The 20517-nt window shown below is 46.2% G+C and overlaps 1 protein-coding gene across 8 annotated transcripts in view; it reads left to right on the top strand.

Annotated features, from left to right (window-relative positions):
• Positions 1 to 233: 233 nt before the first annotated feature.
• Positions 234 to 20517, top strand: part of MBNL2 (muscleblind like splicing regulator 2) — a 152488-nt gene continuing 132204 nt past the window's right edge. For 4 of the 8 annotated variants that reach the window (XM_030856874.2, XM_030856876.2, XM_060288237.1 and 1 more), the window contains exon 1: positions 235 to 480. The gene's annotated coding sequence lies outside the window, so the exon portion shown is untranslated. Of the gene's footprint in view, positions 481 to 20517 lie in introns of all 8 variants that reach the window. The other 4 variants (XM_030856873.2, XM_060288236.1, XM_030856875.2 and 1 more) reach the window with 2 other exon arrangements.

Consider the following 20517-nt stretch of genomic DNA (forward strand, 5'->3'; position numbering starts at 1 on the left):
TGTCTTAAAGGGTGTTTTCCGGAGCTACCCCTCTCTCTGCTCTGCCAATTATGTGCCACTTTGTCTTGGTGCTCTGATTGCTTTCTTCTGAGAGGGAAATTCCTCTTTCATCAGTATGGATGCACTGTTTTCACACACTGCAAGTGCTGTGTTGCTGTGTCAGTCATCCTATTAGGGCCAGTTTCAGACGAGTAGGGCTGACGAACTTGCTGGGGATTGGCTGCTCACAGCTGGGAGGGATTTGTCGGAAGGAAGGGCTGCAGCTTACAGCAACAGAGTTTAGACTGTCTTTGCTTCATCATCTGAAGGCAAAATTTTCCAGATACGGCAGACGGCTCTCAGAGTACAATAAACAGGGAATGAGAACTATTTACATGGAAATTTCTTCCTCATGATGCAGCGGAGAAGCCTCGGCCGCTTGATTTTGCCAGATGTTCCTGGGGTTACTGTAAAAGGAAAGGAGAGGCAGAGCTAAACAAGGTAGGGAAATCATCCCCCCCTTCTTCTTTTTTTTTTTTTTCCTGAATGTTTAAAGAGTTTGCTGCAGTATGCTGCATTCCGTGTATGTTGCTTAGGGAAGCCAGGGAAACCGGATTCCACTAGTTCAAATGTAATACTTGCAGGGGGGACCCTGGAGTTTTACGTAACATTTTGATTCGAGAAAGAGAAATGGCAAAGCGTGAATCTCTGCTGCCTGTTTGGGGTGAGGCATAAAACGAGTTTTTATTCAAAGAATAGATCCATTGATTACTCAACAAAAACCATTCGAATTCTTGGGAGCATTGTTATTTTCTTGTTCTAGAAAATTTTCATACTGTCGTAGTTAGCTCCCGAATAAATAAAGTTTACGTCGATCCTGTGATTTGAAAACAGACTCGTAATTAAGAAAAAGAAAAAAAAAAACTTCACGGTAAATAATTATCAGTTGGACGTTTAGCCCAAAAAATACGTCTACTTATCGGAAATTAGGGACCTACCTAGCTCTACAATGCCACGGCTTTAACTGAGTTTCAAAAGCACATTTTTAACACGCCAGCAAGAGGTAGCTTTCTGACAAGTTTTTGGTACTGTAGTTCGATGTTTACATTTCTTTTTCTGGCATGTCTGAGCCTTTGTTTCCAGCTTAAACGTGGAACCATTATATTCAAAAGTAAAGCTGGGTTAATAATGCTTACTGCAATTATCTGATCTTTATGCATTTTTAATGAGAACACACAGCCAGCAGAATAATTTAATGAGGGCAGGCTAGCTTTTAAAGCTGTGTTTTCACTGTGCCGAACCATATCAACTTTCTAGCCGAGAAGCAGCAGTGAGAAATGATGGAGAAGATTTATTTTTAACACACTTGGCCCAAGAGAAGGAAAGGATATATTTGTTAAAGAATTCTTTCTGCCCTTTTCCGTTTTAAATTTCTGCCAGGCATGAGGAAACTGTGCTTTTTTGTTAGGCCTCAGAAGCATATGTTTACAATAAACGTGTAACATTTTTAGAATAGTTAGCAAGCACTGAAGCAAAGAAAAAAATCTGACTTGCGTAACCATCACCACCGTGAATGTTGTTCAAGAAACATCACTGGCCTTTGAAAAGACAAAGGTTAAGTGCAAAGATATTTGTTAATTGAGTAACATGTGCATTTTGAGGATAATAAAGTAAAAAGATAAAGAGGTTCTATAACCTGTACATAAGATGAAGTTTCTTCAGCTAGCTTGCCTGTTTTGGAAGAAGCCGTAGAAGTACTCATTTAAATAAGGGCAATGCCACGTAGATTCTTCCAGACCCACTGTTTTTACTTTCAAGGAGAAGTGCAGGACACTAGCCCAGAACTTCTGACGTCATCTCCCAACTATTTCTGCTGTGTGTTTTTTATTCAAGCTCGTGGAGAGGAATATTTTTTTATGTCCTGGCTAGGAACGTTCTAACTGTCACTTGGCAGGTCTTGAGTTACGTCTTCATATTCCCGTCCTTTCTAAACCCTAAACCGACCTCCAGCAGAAATAGGGCATCTTCTCCTACCTGCTTCCTCATGTCGGGCAGGTCAGGGCGGTTTTTCTGCAGGACCCTGGCTGTGCTGACTGGAAGCGGCAGGGAGTGGAGCACGGCTCTGCTTCTGGTCCCACTTCCCCTCAGTGCAGCCCAGCACTGCCCCCTGGGCAAACAGTCCCCGTGGCCCCATTCCTAGCTCCCCCAGAGCCACTTTTTAGGACCCAGGTTATGCCACCGAGTTCACGGCTGGTCGTGATGTTGGGAACAGCCGCTCTGATAGAAAGAGCACCGTGTCCTCGTGCAGATGGACCCAAGGAAGGGCAGTCCAGTACTGCAGGCTGTTCATCCCGTGTCACAAGTGGCAACCTTGGTCGTTGCGATCAGGGGATGGTTAGTTTTTAATAAGGAGGCTTTTCAGAAAGAATTTCCGTTAGAACAGCTTGGAGTTCTCGGGAGTTCCCAGTCCTTGTCTGCATCCTCTTCAGGACTGCTTGTGTTGTGTAGCCTCGAGCAAGCACCCATCTCAATTTTTCTCTCTCTTAATAGAATTGAATACTTGCTACACTTTCCTTCATACGTCTAGCATTTTGAGAGGTCTTGACCTTGCATCCAAAAAACAAAAAAAAGTTTGTCTGTTGACACAGTGAACTAGTTAAAGTACAAAGGGATAAAACCTCCCTATTAACGAAACTGGTAAATGCCTTAGGGTGTTAAGATATATCGTCATATATACAGAACCCTCCAATCTACTTCATGTTCATGTACATTTTCTAGGGCTATTTATCCTTAGACCAACGCATACAATTTCCAAGGAAATCAGAGCATTGCTGTGTGCATTTTCTCCGTTGAGCTTGTGCAATATACTAGAAACTGTGCAAACCAGACCCTTCAGACACAGGCCTTGCAGTGCCCAAAGCATTTAGTGCTTTTTTCTTTGACTTTGGTATTACATGTGTGCAAGTGGAGTGAATGAGAGAGAGAATGAGAGGAAAGGAGACAAATACGCTTGTGAAATCTACTGGTTGTGCAGCGTTACTGGTTACCAGCCTGCCTTCTCCCTGCTAGTTGTTTTAATTTGCTGTTGCTATGGTAAACACAAATCAATATCACATGGCCAGTCCCGCTCGGGGAGTGCCACAGAGATTCAAGATCAGGTACCCACGCTTCCAAGCAAGAATTGGGAGAAGCGGATTCAGAGGTTGAGTTTGAGGGATTTCCTTACGGGAGACCGATAAGGTTCAGGCTTGCATGCGTTTTCTCTTCCTTTCTTCCTGCACTTTCCTACCGGTAACGATAAAAGCTGGGTATTGTATGTCAACGAGACGTCAATAAGAAAAAAAAAAAAAAATGGGAAGGCCTACTGATTTGTTTACATTTTCCAAGATGACAAAACATATTATCAACATAGAAGGAGGCTGGCCACGTGGCAAGTGGCAAAGGATTCTGATTAACGAAGAGGTGGGACACCTGCAGGACCTGTTGGTTGTGAAAACATAGTTTGGGGTCTTGAGTAGCTCCAGGTACAGCTGCACAGGAGAGCTGGTAGGTCAGAAACAGTTGTGACTGCCGTGTCAGGCAGAGAAAGCTGGCATCTCTGGGGAGCAGGTGGGCAGGGGGGCGAGGGGCGTTATGGAAAGATAGGGAGGTGTGAGGCATCAATGTCAGCCTGGAGCAAAGTCACGAGAAAGCTGTAGGTCCAAAGGCAGGCCAGGTGAGCACGGAACCGCGGGGGTAGAGCAGCACAGGGGCAGGACACTTAGCTCCTCTCATAAAACCTGCCTGAGGCCCAACCTGAAGGCCCAGCAAAGAAAGAGAGGAAGTGGCTGTGAAGAGAAGTAAAGATATCCTGTGCCCAGGCATACTTTCTGGAAGGAACCAGATGGGCACATATGTCCCCTGCCGGGTGGAGCAAGGAACTTGGTACTTCATGCTTTGCTTTATTTCAGAAGAACGATGCAGGAAGACTTAGCTGGGCTTTGTAAATTAGTTGCAGTACTGTTTTTGACCTCCAGATTTTTACTCAGCTCAGTTGTTTTTTGTTGTTTTGTTTTGTTTTGTTTAACGTGCACAAACTGTTAGTTGCAGCTGTGATCATATTCATAGTAAGGGGCTCAAGGTGGCGTCATGGCTGGTCTACATCAGGCCATGCCTCCAATTGCTCGGCCTCGTTGAGCTGAAGCTGGTCCCCGCTCTGTCGCTGAGAGTGAACATAGGTGTGAAAGGCGAGGCCATAGGGTTTCTTCTGTGATCCGGAGCCACAGTGCTGATGGATAAGTCTTCGGCTGGCCTGCTCCCCTCAATATGGCAGAAACGCTTGGTCATAAAAGTGGACCCACTGATTTACATTAGTGCTCTGACAAAGACTGCATTGTCTCCGAGATCCTAGGCCGGTATATTCCATCAATCAGTCAACAAGTGTTTATTAAACACCTCTTGGCTCCCCTGGCTTTTGCCATTTGGTTAGAACAAGTCAATTACCTAATAGCTAACTCTGAGTATGTGCAAAATGTAGGACAGAAAGAAACAATGCGGAATTGTAAGTTTCAAAGACTTTAGTAATAACTTTATTGGCTAACATAATTTAACATTGTTAACCATCAAACATTAATTGTAGGTTTGAGACAGTTTTGGTGTTTGGGGGAGGTATAAGAGAAGGAATTTTGAGTTTTAACTCTGTAATTTCTTCACCTCTACTGTATTTCTCAGCATAATACTGTTTAAATAACATATAATGATGTACGATCGCAACAGACGTGTGAGAATGCTGCCTCCACAAATCCAAACTATGAGGCTGTGGAGAGCATCCCCCCATCTCAGCAAGCTGAGAGACAGCCCCGAAATGACTGGGGAATATGGGTGCATCGTCCAAAAGGATCTTAGCCATCAATCAGCAAAAGGAAATCCTAGACCCTCTCCCACACTTCTGAGCCTCGGGGTGGCTGAGATCTCACCGTCCCCATCCCAGCAAGGAAACCTGATTCCTGACCCTGGAGGGTTAAGCTCCACCACCCCCACACACACAACTCTTTTTTAAAAGCACAGTTACTTAAAAAAAAATCTATTTCCCTTTTTAAACACAACGTTTTTGTTTTGCTTTGTTTTTCACCCTGACATCAAAATTAATGTGTGTTCTCTGGGCACAGACAAGCCACAAGTTTGGGAAGAGCTGGGAGAGGAGACTGAGGGTGTAAGGGAGCCTCAAGAATTCTTTTCAGCGATGGGTCCTGGCAGGCAGATGGGCAGGTTCTAAGGTCTAGGAGCATCGAGGCGAGCTGGTTGCCAGAGAAGAGCTCTGGGGGAGTGAGCCATCTCAGAAGACAGCAGAAGGAGGCAGGAGGCATGGAAGACGCTGCAGGTCCCTGGGCCTGAGCAGTTTGCAATCCACACTAGCTGGGGCACAAGACACTCACAAACAAGATAAGAGCAGCTCAGCACACAAATGCCATCAGAAGGATAATTAGCATATGTATAGTTCTGTACCCTCTACAGAGGGCTTTCACAGACTTTATCTCAATTAACAGTTCAAACAGTGGGTTAAAAACTGGGAGCCTAAGATTAGAGCATGCCTGTGAGGATGTACTAGGTAAAGCTTCTAGCGGAGATGAGTTGTAAACCGGATTTTAAAAACTTTTATTCATTGATTTTTTTCAGTGTTGGATTTGAATTTAGAAAACCAGGAGACACAAGTGCTCCAGGTTACAAGTATGCGTGTCACCTTCTCCTGTCCCCAGATGCTTTCTTGGACAACTACACTTCAAAACTAGTACAGTAGGCAGTCCGGATGTGGCAGCAGAGCAGGAGAGGTTGGTTGGCTTCGCTTTCCCAGCTCTGACTGCTCAGAAGTCATTAGGAGACAAAACCTACACTAGTTTCATGCCCCAACCCAGGCACACAGTGGCAACGTGAGTCTGGCTATGACTGGCAAGGAGGTGCTTCTAGAACATAACATTCATAAATGGTTGTAAAAGGCTCACAGGTCAGGGAAAAACCATAGTCAACAATGAACCCAAAATTCAAAGTAGTCCATTTGCCCATGAGAGCACCTCACTGAGTTCTCTTAAGCCTGTTAAAGGGGTTAGGGCAGAAATTAATATTTTAGTGGCATGTGTTATAAGCTAGGTGCTTAACACACATATCTTGTGTATTTCGAAACTTAAAAGGACTTCATGAAGTTAATGTTTTCCCCGCAAAGTTAACGCTGGCCAATAGAAGTTCTGAAAGTTTCCGGAACACACCCGTGATCCCACAGCTGGTATCTGGCAGAGCCAGGATTTAAACTCAGGCCCGATCATACCTCCAACTCCTATAGGGAGGCAGCACCATGTTTTCAGCTGAGCAAATAAAATAGAGGAAATAAAAATAATTTATTTGCAGAAAGAAAGCTCAAGGTGAAGGTAGGAGGCCGATTATTTTAGAAATCTCAGATGTGCTTTATAGAGTTTACATTATGATACATAAATGCTGAATGTAATAACACTAGCATCTTACTTCATATATCATTTCTGTTTTTATGCTTATCATTTCTTTTAATGGCCACAAAGCCCCCTGTGTGTCCCCATCTGATAAATTAAATAAAAACCCAATTTGAGTGAGGTTAAGCAATGGGTTAAAAATCTCAGTAGCCAAACAGCGGAAAAGCTGGTCCTCAAAACTGTGGGAATCTGTGCATATGATATTCAATGAGATCAAACAGTCTTTAAATGAAATGACACTGCAGCCTGACTTGGGGTTTTCTTGCAATGGATGTTGCATACTGGACTAGAGCTCAACCCAAGCAATTTTGGGAAGACAGTATGTTTTTGATTAAGATATTGAATTACTTTTTAAAAATCTATCTATTTCGGGCATCCTAGATACGAGCCTCACCTAATCAACTTAAAAGTATTGGTGAAGTATATATTATGTCAGTGATTTACTGCTTGTAGTTTTCAGTGCTCTGGGAGTTCAGGAAAGTGGAACTCCTTTTGGGTTGGAGTACTAGATAAGGCTTCGAAGAGGAAGAGATACTTCCTCTAGCTCTCTATGGATGTACTGTCTCTAGATCAGTGTTTCTACAATGGGATGTTTACACCCCAAGCCTAGGGCAAGGCCATCATCTCCGTGAGGAAAGGAAATAGTTGAAATTACATCTTATATGTTATTTAACCCGTCCTTTAAAAATGTCACGTTTCACATGTGTGATAATGTATGTAGCATATTGTTATGCAAGTATAACATTTATAAATAAGTAACTAATCTTATAATGGTTGTTCCTGCATGAAAGTATTTTTCTGATGGGGATATATGATCTAAAAAGTTTGGAGAGGACAATAGTCAAAAATAGAGGAAGGAAGATTATCTCTAGAAGGGAGGAACAGCATGATGTAATGTAGAGGCCAGTGTGGAACTTTGAAGAATAGGGATTAAATGCTGGAAAAGAAGCATTTTTTCAGTGTGGAAATAAGTTTAGACAGAGTGGGGGAGTGTGAATATGGGAGAACTAAAGAGCCATGTGGAAGAGTTTAACTTGTTACCTACAGCATCACGTCTAATGCTTTATAAGGATTGAATTGAACTTGTGAGATCAGGTTAGAGGTTAGAAAATTTGTAACAAGTGATGCCACTGGCCGGAAAACTTTTGCAATATTTCAGGCACCGTGTGGGAAGGAGTTGGCTTAGAATGGCTGAGTGAGGATGGAGGAGATAAGGGCAAATCTAAAAGATGTCTTGAAGGAAAAATAATAGAGGCTAGTGAGAGCTCAGAAGAGCCAAAGTGACACTGGAGTTTCTAGCAGGAGAAATATCTGTGGGACCCTAACAGAAAATAGGGGTAGATGGAAAAAGGGGCCCATCATGGGAATGGGGTCAGGGGAGGGAGGGAGGATGAGTTTTGAGTTTTGAGTCCTGGTAATGGTGTTTTAGCTAACGATGGGTCATCGAAGTGGGTCATCCGTAGACATCTGACAACATGAAATGGAGAACAGCTTAGGCACCAGGCTGCAAATGTAAACTGAGACACACCTGTGTTGAAGCCATTGTTAAGGCCAGGAGTGCTTACTGCCTCCAAGAAGAAGGGAACATAAATGGAGATGGGGAGATGACCAAGGATGAGCCTTAGGGAAGACTGCCCGGGCCCAGAGAGAATAAGAGCTAGCAAGGAATCAGGAAAACGAAAACCCACAAAGGAGCAAAACTGTCAATCAAAAAATACGTAACCAAGACTGTTGCGCACCATACCACGGCCTCCATGGCTCCTGTGCTGCATTGTTCTGCCGGGGCTTACCCTCTCTGACATGAGTGCTCAGCCCGTGGTCCTCGTGGAGGCCAATATCAACTCAATGCCATGGTGAGAGCCACAGAGTATCGGTGGATAAGGAGAACTTCCTACCTGGATCTTTCATGTAGATACAGATATAGATATTTGACTATTTAAAAAGTAACTCTTCACTAATAACCAAAAGAAAGCATTTAAAACCAACAATAATTGTTGATCAAGATGTATGCATCTGTATCTCAAAATATACATTTTGAGGGTATAAGTGGTTAGGACAGTCATTCCAGAGTGATTGGAGATCTTGCTGTTGTCAGAGACCTAGGAACAGGCCTTTGACCTGTTGTCAAAGACCTAGGGTTCGTTCATTGCTGGCTCTAGCAGGCGTCAGCTGAACCCAGCTGTAAGGACTACTCTGAAGGAAATGAGAAAGTACCCTCATGCCTACAGTGAGCAAGCCAGAACAGCACTCCTCACACTTTTGTGTGCACAGCAGACCACTGGGGATCGAATTCAAACTGTAGGGTCTTGACTCGGTAGATGAGGAGCGGGGTCCGAGATTCTGCATTCCTCCGGGATGAAGATGATGCTTGTTGCTTGCCCTGGAGGCTTTGCTGGCGTGAACGTAGACGGCGGTGGGCCTCCGGGTCTGAGATGATTCTAAAGGAGGCTCTGTGGGGCTGAGGGCCAGGACCGGCTTCCTCCATCCAGGAGGCCTTTCCAGGCTTCCCGGGCCCAAGAGTGGAGCAGAGGTCAAGCCGACTTATCCTGCAAGCCTTGCACCGAAGCTGCTGTGGTGGAGGCCACGAAGGTGAGCCTTCCAGCAGTTTCCAGCAGCTCCGTGGCCACAGCAGCAGGTCTGTGGATGGCGCCCCGTGCCCGCGATGGCCGTTTTCTCTGCGGACACAGACTCTCACCAATTCCCAAAAAGATTTGCTCACTGCCTCCAGGGAAGGCTAGTGTGTCTGTTTCCACGTCTGCTCCAGAGATATCTTTTCCTACCAAATATATGTGTTCAAAATCGGCCACAGACTTTTCCCTCTAGACAGTGGTCGGAGCTGGAGCCTGTGAGTCTGACAGCCTCAGCGGGTTACTTCGGGGAACTCTGACAAACCCAGCATTTCCCTTAGGATGCTCTCATTCTCCCCTCATTCCCTCCAAAGAATAGGAAGAGTGTAGAGGAAGTGTTATGTGCAATTAAAATCACATTTGTTTAAACATGCTAGTTTTAAAGTCTCATGCTATGAGTGAAGACGTTAAGAGAAACGACAGCTGTCGCAGGTGGTGGCTTCAGTGAAACTGTGGACAGTCTTAGATCTTGTTTCATGTCCGTCTGCCTTCCCTGCCCTCGAGAACTTCATTTTTCTGTATGTCCAGCATGTGGCCCCCTCTCTCCTAGAACCAGGGGTCCCGCTAACCGGATTTAGAGAAAGTCTTCCCTGCCCAGATGCCCTTTTAGCCCACACACAAGACGACCGGTATTTTGATGCATTTTTAATTTACCAATAACCTTTTAGGACTGAAAGGAAACAAGTATTTATTGAGTGTCTACTATATGCCAAGCCCTCTGCTGAGAGCTTTATGTACATCAACTCAGTTAAACCTTTCTACAAAGAAAATAAAGTCCCAGGAGTCTGAGTTCCTTGCCAAGGTCACACATGAACAAGTGACACAGAGCAGGGGGTGAAACTCCAGTTAGCAGGTCTCCGAACACCCAGACCTTTTCCAACGGTGCTTACTTGGGGGTAGCAAAAAAAGGGGTTTGCTTCGGGAAAACTTCTCTCTCATTTGCACGTACTGTTAGCAGAATTCACTAAACAGTTAAATAGAACACAAACAAGCAATTCCTGGCAGCCTGGGCAGGCATGAGTTCAGTTTTAGCCGTGAGTTCCTCCTCACAAAGGGACCTGGGAAATCTCCAGGGACAGCTAGAGCATCATCTTCATCATTTGTTGTGATTAGTGGGCCTTTTCCTTACTCTTGAATCTCCTCTGTGTCTGTGCGCGTGTGTCTGTGTGTGTGTGTGTCCAGGTGCGCAGGAAGATGCTTAAAGAAAGATCTCGTCCGAGGTGCCTTCTAGATACTTTCAATTGATAACACGTTCATTATCAGCTGTGAGGCCTGTGTGAAAGTGAGATGCTCTGTGTGGCTGTGGTTTGCTACCCTCTAGGAGGACTTAGAAATCCCCTTTCCTTGCCATCGACTTCCCTGTTCTCGTGCAGGGCTGTTTACACTCACGCGTGTCACCCGTTCTCTGGTGGGGGCACGTGTTCCACCTCTCGGGCTGCATCTCCTGGCCATCGTGGCACTGCAGGCTCTCCTTCTCCCTTACTCTGCTGGCTCCTGAGCTGACCCATGACCTCTCTCCCCGGGTTCTCTTCTCTCTGCCAAGGCTGTACCTGGCACCCCTCCTAAATGGCACACAGATGCCCCATGTCTCTGGGGTTCTAGTCACACCCGACTCTTAGCTGGTAGAAAGGACTCTTTATTTGCCCCTGAGGAAGCCCATCACTTGAACCCTGAAGTATCAGCTTCCTGGCATCCACGACAAAGACCGTCCCCTCAGGAAACAAAACAAACCCTATCTCCAGAGTTTCCCTGTTTCTTTTCTTCAAAGTTCCCTATTGCAGCTAAGCTGCAATTAAGAGGCAGGCTCAAAGGGACTCAGCTGCCTCTGGGGCTGCCGGGACCCAGCAGAGCTTTGGCCTTTTTAACTCTTTGCTTCCTGTGACCTGCTGCGCGTCTCTGCTCCTCTGGGTGCTCAGGTATCAGGAGGGTGAGCTGTGGGGAGACATCGGGGTCGGCAGAGGAGCTTTGCCCACCCCACCAGATTCTGATCGCCCCTCCGAGAGCCACCCAACTGACGAAACCCACAAGTGTGCGATGAAAAGCAGAAGGGAATCCCAAGATGGAAGGAATTGGCGGGACTAGCTGGCACAATTCGCGTCTACCCTCTGCCACGGTCCTGCCAAGCAGACTCTAACAGGGGTTCATCCGTCTCTATGCGCCGGCCAGTCACGTCCCCACGATGCAAGCAAACCATAGCGCTTTGTTATGAAATTCTTCCCTGTGCTGAAACGACATGTGACTCCCCATGACCTTCAGTGCTCAGCCCTCGTTCAGGCCTTTGGATTGACCCTAAGCAAGTCAACTGCCCCTTCGGCAGACGAGCCCCTTCACATATTTAAAGACAGCAAACAAGCTTCCTCTGATAGGAGCAGCGGGCATTGCCTGGTGTTTTCGGGAAAGAGTACTTTATTTATGCAACCGAAGATACACAGTTTTTCTGGCAGCTTTGTTGCATTGCTGACCCATATTGGTATTGTACTTGAACCTTGAACCAGCTGTGGTAGAGAAGGGGGTGGGGCTCTCCATTTTCCCTCAGCTCTGTTCAGGCCTGAGCACAGTGGGGAAAAGGTGATGGATGGAGGTGAAGCGGGGGAGGGACAGACAGCTTCCCCAACTGCACGGAAGGGTTGAAAATTGTCTTCCGTTCCAACAGTAGGCTCTAGGCACCTCTGGAAGTGCCTGGCAAGTTCCTGGGCATTGACTTGCAAAACCACCCATAGATAGACAGATAGATAGATAGATGGATAGATAGATGGGAGATAGATAAGAAATAGATAACTATATAGATACAGATTAATATATATGTATCTATATAATACACTCAGATAGAGATTAATAAAGATACACCTATAGATAGATTTAGATTTAGATTACTGTATAAATAGATGGTTATAGATACAGATTAATATTTATAGATACAGATAGAGATAGGTAAAGATATAGATAAATGTATACACAAAGAGATAGCTATATAGATTAGTATATAGACACAGATGTAGATTGATTGATAGATGATAGAAAGACAGATCAATGATAATGTTCACACAACTTGAATACCCCGCTAAGGCACTTTCAGAGATGAAGTACGTGCTTTGGGTTTCCTTTTGTTTTGTTGCATTTTCTTCTGGCACACAGAAGGGCAATCGTTTTAGCAGTAGCTCTGAGTCTTCCAGAGTTTCTCTGCGGCTCTCAGCACAGTCCTCAGCAGCTTAGAGACACACTCTGCCATCAGGAGATGCCAAGGTCACCGAAGGAACTAATTAATCCCAGCTCCAGTCTACAGCAGGCTGCACTAACCTGCCCTCCTTCCTCTGAGTGGGAGAAAGAAACCAGGAAGGATTTTCTCCCTCAGCTCTGCCCGGGCCTACTCAGGGCCTCCCTGAACAAACAAAGGGAGGCAGGGAAGGCTGGTAAACCATTTCCCGACTAACTGGCCAGGTTTCATCTAGAGAAAGCCTGTTCTAAGGCTTTAAAACTTGAGATAAGCCCTCCAGTTTTTCTTAGGAAAATTCCCAGGTTAATAATTAACCTGAAGGTCCCCAGGCCCCCCTACTCTATCACAACACTGCCTTTTTTTTTTCCCTTACTGCTAGTTTCACTAATGTCCTCTAAACCCAGCCAGCACTCTTCGCCTTGTTGAAAATTTGCCTTTTTAATTAAACCTACAAATTTTCCAGCTGACCACTAGGGAGCAAGAAACTTTTTCCCCCTCAGGGTAAAATTGATGTCATATAACCCAGACCACACTAAATAATTGACCAGAAAAAATAATTGAGAGGAGTGATGATTTGGGGAAACAATGCCAGGCTGACAACCCAAGAGGTGAAGTTGGAGATGGTTGCGGTTCAAACATTGTGGATCCCCGAGTTAATAATCGTCCCCTTAGCCAGATACATGCTGCGTCCTGAGTTAATTGTTCTGCGGCTGTGGATTTTTTTTTTTTTTTTTTTTTTTGCGGTACGCGGGCCTCTCACTGTTGTGGCCTCTCCCGTTGCGGAGCACAGGCTCCGGACACGCAGGCTTAGCGGCCATGGCTCACGCGCCCAGCCGCTCCGCGGCATGTGGGATCTTCCCGGACCGGGGCACGAACCCGTGGCCCCTGCATCGGCAGGCGGACTCTCAACCACTGCGCCACCGGGGAAGCCCACGGCTGTGGGTTTTTATTTGACGTTCTGATCCCTTCCTTCCAGCTTGAGAATGAGTGCGGAAAGTAACAGAGAAGCTCGGACAGGGCCTGCGTGTTTTGTCAGGTCAGCAGTCCGGGGTCAGTGCCGCCGCGTTTTAGCCCCTGGTCCTCAGTGGGTGCCCCCCCCGCCCCGACCCACCTCAGCTGCTACAGCAGGATGGGCATCGGTCTGGAGTTAGTTTCACCTTACAGTTTGGCAAGACCAGCAAATCCTGGAGTTAGGGTTGTGACACTCTCCATCTTGCTCTCTGGTTCAAAACCGAAAAAAAGAAAAAAGAAATCAAAACCATATGTTCAGTACGGTATCAGGGTTCTACTGAACACTGTGCTATGAAATAATAATCAGAGACCTAGCCCCATATCCGGAGGCTTGGGAAGAAGGAGCCGGCCTGCTCCAGCCAAGCTGAGGCAGGTAGGGAAGGGCGATTCCCTTTGCTTCCTTTCTCAAAATGGCATGTCGCTGGAATGCTTCCAGCTTCTAATGGGGAAAGCAGAGCGAGGCTGCGTTTACTGACTTATTTCCCTCCTTCACATCTCCCTTCTTCCCCTCACATCTTCAGGATGGAAAATTAGAAACACTTTTCTCCTACACACAAAACTACTCCCTCACACACACTTTTTTTTTTTTTCCGCTTTGAAATAGCAGTTGCTGCCAGAAAAGTCTTCTCAAAACACACACACTGTCCTGGCCAGAACAAAGGGTTAACTTCAACTGGAGCCAGCTGGTTAGACGTAGTGGCTAGCTAAGGAGAGGGCTCACCCTTTGCGGAAAGGGAGGTTATGACCCAGAGAGACGCCGGAGGGGCAGCCAGGGTCCTGCTAAGACGTGACCTCTCCGTCTGGGTGTGGGTTACCCACTGTGTTCGCTTGGTGGAATCCAGCGAGCTGGACGCTTAGGATAAGGGGCTAGGTCTTTTAGTCTTTCCTGCCTGTAAGAAAAAATGTTTAAATGTAGCTGGCCGCCGGGTACTGCCTGTTATCAGATAAACGAAGAACGAGTCAGAAGGTACCCCTGTTTCCGTCTTTTATTTCCACTCACGTCTCCCCACCTTATCTGTTTCTCTCCTAAACTTCCGGGCTTCCGAAGTGGGGCTCCATTCCCACTAATAACAGGAACCATGAAGCCCTATAATGTCCTGCCCCCGGGCCAGTGGAAGTTAACGCTTCAAATGCAAACTTGAAAGGAAGTCATCGGTGTTAAATAATAATGATGATGGTAATCATGATAGTAATAATAAGGCCACTTGGTCATGGTGTACAAACCATCTACTTTTCTCTCCCTGTTGTTATGTTTTACAAACACATGAAAGTTTTGCTTAAAAGGTTTTGGGGTTCTTTTTTATCCTATTTGGCAGTCAAGACTAGTGGGAGGAAGGGACACCCTGGAGACCACAGATGAGAGTGCCCTTTGCCCTTTCGGGGGACTGCAGGTCTCAAAAGATAAATAAGGGTGGCTGAGGATGGCCAGAAGCCACAGCTTGCGCGTTGTTGACATGGATTGAATCCTGGCCTCCCCCGCTTAGGATGAACGAAAGTTACCAAGACACTTGGGACTTTGATCTCCTGGCTGGCAAAAAGCAAGATCATCGTGACACGTCTCGGGATTTTTGTGATGATTTGGTGAAACAAGGTATCGGAAGTGCCCTGCACACTGTGAAAGCCCCAGTGTCCGTGGGAGAGACAGAATCATTGTTAATTTTATCTTCACCTGCTTGGCCAGAGCAAATGTGTTCTACTTAGTGAAGTTTTCTTGGCTACAGAAAAGTTTGCGGAGAAAAAGAATGCTGTGTGAAAGGTCACGGTCTTCAGTTTTCCTCATTTCCTTTTTCTCATGGAATTTATGCTCTAGAATAACAGATAAAATGTACAAATAAATCGCCCTGGTGAAGGTAATCCGTGCCACAAGGGGGGTGTAAGGTGTCTTTGCAGAAGGTTAACTGCTGTCCAGGTGAGGCAAGGAGGGCTTCCTGGAAGATACAGCCTCTGACCCAGCGTGTGAAGGCCAGGCAGGACCACGGTGCATGCACTTGGGGGCACCCGTGCAGGTGTCCACAGAGCAGGGGGCAGAGTCTAGGGAGTACTCTCAGGGGCAGAGCTAAAATGCTTGGAGGACCCTGAATGCCAAGCTATAGGTTTTGAACTCTATTCAGAGTGCAGCAGAGAGCCACCAAATGTTTGTGAGCAGATGAGTGATGGCGTCAGACACTACCTGAGGGAGGTAATTCTGTGAGCGCAGTTTAGAGCCGAGAACCACAGGCACCCAGGAGTCACGGAGGCGTGAGCTGGAATAGTGGCGACGCAACGTCGCAGGAGGCGATGCACCGGTACAGCGGCAGCGTCCTAAGATCGTGGGCAGGACTTGTGGAAGCCGAGGGAAAAGGGGGGAGTCCATGAAGTGAGGTTGCAGGAACATTCATGATGCCAATGACAGAAGCTCCCCAGAAGGCGTGGGGGAGGGAATCAGATTGGTTCCGGTCATCAGAAGCTTGAAGTGAAGTTGGAATGTCCTCGTGGAAGTGTGGGTCGTGGCTTCCGTGGAGTGCAGAGCTCAATGTACATTTGGGATGCATCCACAGAGGAGCGGTATCTGCACTCATAAAAGGCGTTGAGATCCCTAAGGAAGCAAGTGTCATCTAGAAGATGGTCGATGGCACAGGCTTGGGGAAGGTTTACATTTAACGGGATTTCCTAGGCACACTCCCGCTGGCAAAGAAATCCAACGTCAACAGCATTTCAGAGGGCAGGTGCTCCTTGGAACAGGTGTGTGGGCCTCAGGGTGTCTCCCTTTGCCTTTGAGTCTGTGAGAAGAGATCAGTCTATTCACTCCAGTAAGTCCCCTACATACGAACGAGCTCCGCTCTGAGAGCACATTCGTTAAGTCCAACAAAGTTAGCCTGGGTACCCAACTAACACGATTGGCTATATAGTACTGTACTGTAACAGGTTTATAATACTTTTCACACAAATAATACATAAAGAACAAACAAACACAAAAAAATAAAACATTTAAAATCTTACAGTACAGCACCTTGAAAAGTGCAGTAGTACGGTACAACAATTGGGGTACAAGGGCTGGCATCGAGGGAACAGGCAAGAAGAGTTACTGACTGGAGGAGGGAGAGGAGGGGGGAGACGGTAGAGCTGAAGGATCCTCAGCAACAGGAGATGGAGGGCGAGCTGCGATGTCGCTCACGCCTGACGCTGACGGCGCACACGTTCACATCTTTGAAAGTTCGCAACTTGAAGGTTCGTGTGTAGGGGACTTACTACGTCCTAGAAATAACACCGATCAATGGTACAGTATGAATGTGTTTTGAATTACGGTTTCCTAAAACCGAGTGATAATGGAAAATAATGCCAGAGAGTGGTGACTGGGCAGCTGAACAGCCAGGTACCGGGAGAGTGGAAAGCCGAAATCTTCAGGGAGGGGGTGTGGAGTATTTAGGGCAATCAAAGGAGAGGAAGTAAGTGGAGGAGAAGCAGGGTTAAGATAAGACTGTGTAGGTTTGTCGGAAGGTGGGCTGGGCTGGCTGTTGGCACCTGGTGCTGCTTGAAGCCCGAGGAGGCTGCAGGGGGATAGATGGGCTGAGACCACCAGGGAGAAATCATTTGTGAAAATCTGTAGGGAACAGGTCTGATTCTGCTGTAAAAGGAAGGGGGGAAAACGTCAGACATATTTGAAGGAAGGTGTAAGTTGAGGTCTAAATGCTTCTCCAGGGAGACTCCGAGAGGCCTTTGTCATGAAATGAATCCTGCTCTATTCAAAATAACCATCGTGGGGTGAGGCCAATATACGGCATTGATCCGCAATTATTAATTAAAGATGAGCTTTGCGTTACTGCAGGCTTAACTAAAATGCAGTGACTGCCACTTCTTTCTGAAGTGCTGCACCAGTGTTATTCAGTTGTTGCTTTGTTATTTACTCATTCTCCTTAGCTTTTTCCTTCATCTCACTGGGTTCAGCAAAAAGACGATCCGTGGGCCTAGCACTCTTTCCTGAAGTAACAATCTGTCAATAGAGATATCACATGTGGAATATCTTTAAAGCCCCTTATTTTAGTAATCCTTGTGCAATTTAAACTTGAACCAATGTCTGGTAAGAAGTAGGTGTTCGATAAATGTTTATGGGACACGATTGAATGATTAAAATATTTTATAATCGAGGCAGGCCTTTCTAGAGATGATTATTAGCCACGAGTCATAGTTACAGAAATACATAGTCCATCATCCACCCAAATACACCCAGCAGTTTCTATCACAGACACAGAGAGAAGGCATTTCCCCCCAGAGATTGTGCACGTTTGTATGAAGTTGTCGTTTAGTACTGGAGAGGGGCCAGCTAAACCTTGACCCCTTCAGCTAGGGCTCTTTTTTCACTGAAACTTCACAGAAGAAGTTTTGCTGATGAAGAAAACGGGCAGCGAGAGACGAAGGGTGAAATGTATCAACTGGGGAGTTATCCGGAGTGCCCTGACTTTGCAAATAGGTTTTAGTTGCTCAGCTGCTGTAGGACAGATACTTCTGGTTATGCTTAGCTGCACAAAACGTACAGCACATCTCACAAAATGGACTGGCCTATTTATTCGCGCTTGGGGGCCACTTGAAAACTAAGTAAAAAAGAAACATGCCCACAGTCCGGGCCACAATGAGCTCTTGTAGCCACTGGGACAAGGTCGTATGTCTGCACTACATTCGCTGCCCCACCCAACTCTAACCTCAGGAGAAGAAAGAAGTTGTGTTTTCTTTCTGAACCCATTTCAAAAGCCCTTACCAGTTGCTCCAAACCCTGGTTTCATTGGCTGCACAAACTCTTGGGAAGCTTGTTAAAAAACTAAAACAGATGACAGATTCCTAGGCCTCGGCCTCTGAGATTCTGACCTGGGACGTCTGGGGCAGGGCCCAGGAATCTGCATTTATTGTAAAACCACAGAGTGATCTGAACACAAATGACTGACAGACCTCCTGGCACGGAGGTTAAGAGACAATTCAAACCCTGCATTCAGATTACGGCGGGGCCACAGACTAGATGCGCAACTTCAAGCAAATTACAAAATGTATTTGAATCTCAGCTTTCTCGTCTTTAAAATGAGGGTAGTAATACTTCTTGAGGTGGTGGTTAGGATTGCATGAGATTACCCATATAAAGAACTTTCCCTACGGCACAGAATAAACACTCAATACAGAATATTTGGGTATCTTTCTCTGGGTGAACGTGAAGCTACTGAGGACTAATCTCCAATTAATGCTACATAACCTCTAGACAATTCCAGAAAGGGCAGGGGCTTCACCAGCACTATTTCTGCAATTTCTTAAAGTCTTGTTATCCCTCACAGACTGCACTGTTTTCTCAGCAAAATTCAAGAAGTCTTTATAGTTTACAAAATAATGCTATACCGGACTTTGGGGAAGGCTTATATTTGGTAAGGATGGTGAGACACTGGAGCATGTTACCCTAGACTGAAGGAATGCTGTTGCTTTTGAAAACAGGAGTACTGAGCCACTTTCAAGAAGTTTCATGCAGCGTGTGTGTGAAAGTGGAGCCCTTAGCCCAGCTCTGTGGTTGCCCGTGCCTTGAGCTGTTTTGGCAAAGATAAAGTTGATTCTGTCTCCACTCAGGCTGCTTTTAGGTCATTGAAGCAGATGGTAACTGGCTCACGTGGAGACTAAATTCCTGAACTTAAACTTTTGGAAATGAATGAATGAATGAATGAATTTCCTCTGAGGCCCGGTTACACTCCTGACATCTGCCAGTCCATTCTGGCCCTTTGGTCCCTGAGGAAAGGTTGACTCTTTGTTGCTTAGGGAATAAATAAGCAAGGACTGCTCCAAGGTGTTTCCTGCAACCATGTGCTCCTTCCTTCCTGGATGTAGTAACCCAGTTGCCTGTGTTGCAAGGCTCAATGTCACGTGTCCTTTTTTTTTCCCACTTAGAAGCCATCAACAGCAGAAGTATTTTCACAAGTTAGATGCTTGCTGGTGCTCTAGGTCATGAGATCTGGGTCACACACAAACAGGAGGAAAGAAGTATGGTACAGAGTCCATTTGATCGACACACAGGGAGAAATAACAGAAAAGTGAAAAAGAAATTCAAAAACAGGAACTGGAGTGCAAAGAGAATTTTATGATACTCTGGGATAGAAAAGGCTTAGCTTCAGCTCGGTATATCTGCAAATCTTCAAATTCATTGTGAATCATTTTCAAAAGACTCATTCCCTCCATTCAGAATGTACTGATTAAAACCCAACTGTGTGCCTGTCCGCAGATGCTATAGAAAGCAAGCAAAACGAGGAGGATTGGTAGCTAGCAATTGCACTGAGGTGTTAAGACATACACGCGCATGCCTATCTTGAAAATACATGCGCGCGCGCGCGCGCCTGCGCACGCGCGCGCGCACAATGGAGAACCCTAACTGTAACTCTGTTTGGATTAAGGGCCCCAGGCACTTAACTGCTTAATCTAAGGCAGGAGGGAGGGAAAGCCCATTAGAGTTAAACCAGTTAGGCCTGACTCCAACTGGAGTGGCTCCTGAGTCGAGAAGGATGCCTGGATTTAGATAATTTCGAAGGAGAATGGAACACATCCCATATCAAAGGCAACCATTTAAACAAAAGCCAATAGGAGGAAATGAGCTCTTATTGTGCACACACACAGGGCTCCACAGAAAGGAAACTGCCTGATTCAGGACACTTCCGATGCCTGCTGGAGCTACCAGGAAAGGCCTGCGTTCCCACAACCTGGAGAAGGTGTGTCTTTCTCTACCCAGGGTTGGCTGCAGTGAAATGGGTAGGACTTTAGCAAAACCACCCACTTTCCTGGACCTCCAGAGACTTCGATTACGAAAAGTATCCTTGGAAACCTAAAAGGCATTTTCTTATGGTCCTCCTTGTGCTTTGGGGTGTTTGGAGATAGGAAAGAGCGGGGAGCAGGCACGTAGGTAAAGTTCCTTCATTCTTCAGGGTCCATCAGCCAACTGAGACATAGCCTGTGCCCTGCGGGGCCACCTCTCTACAGGGCCCTTGTTGGCTCCCTGGGGCGGGTCAGGCCAACCAGGATGAGGCCCCTTGATCAGCTCAGGGGGATATTGCATCCACGCCCCTCAGTTAGACAATAGTAACATCAACAGGCTTGCTTCCTGCCGTCTTCTACCCAAAAACACAATCCTGACCGTGAGCTTTTGATTTTGCAGGATACAGCCTGGTGCCTGGCCTGGTGCTTGTGCCGGAACATAGAAATGTATATGACATTCCCA

Source organism: Globicephala melas, chromosome 18 (genome assembly GCF_963455315.2).
Source record: "Globicephala melas chromosome 18, mGloMel1.2, whole genome shotgun sequence".
Lineage (NCBI taxonomy): Eukaryota > Metazoa > Chordata > Mammalia > Artiodactyla > Delphinidae > Globicephala > Globicephala melas.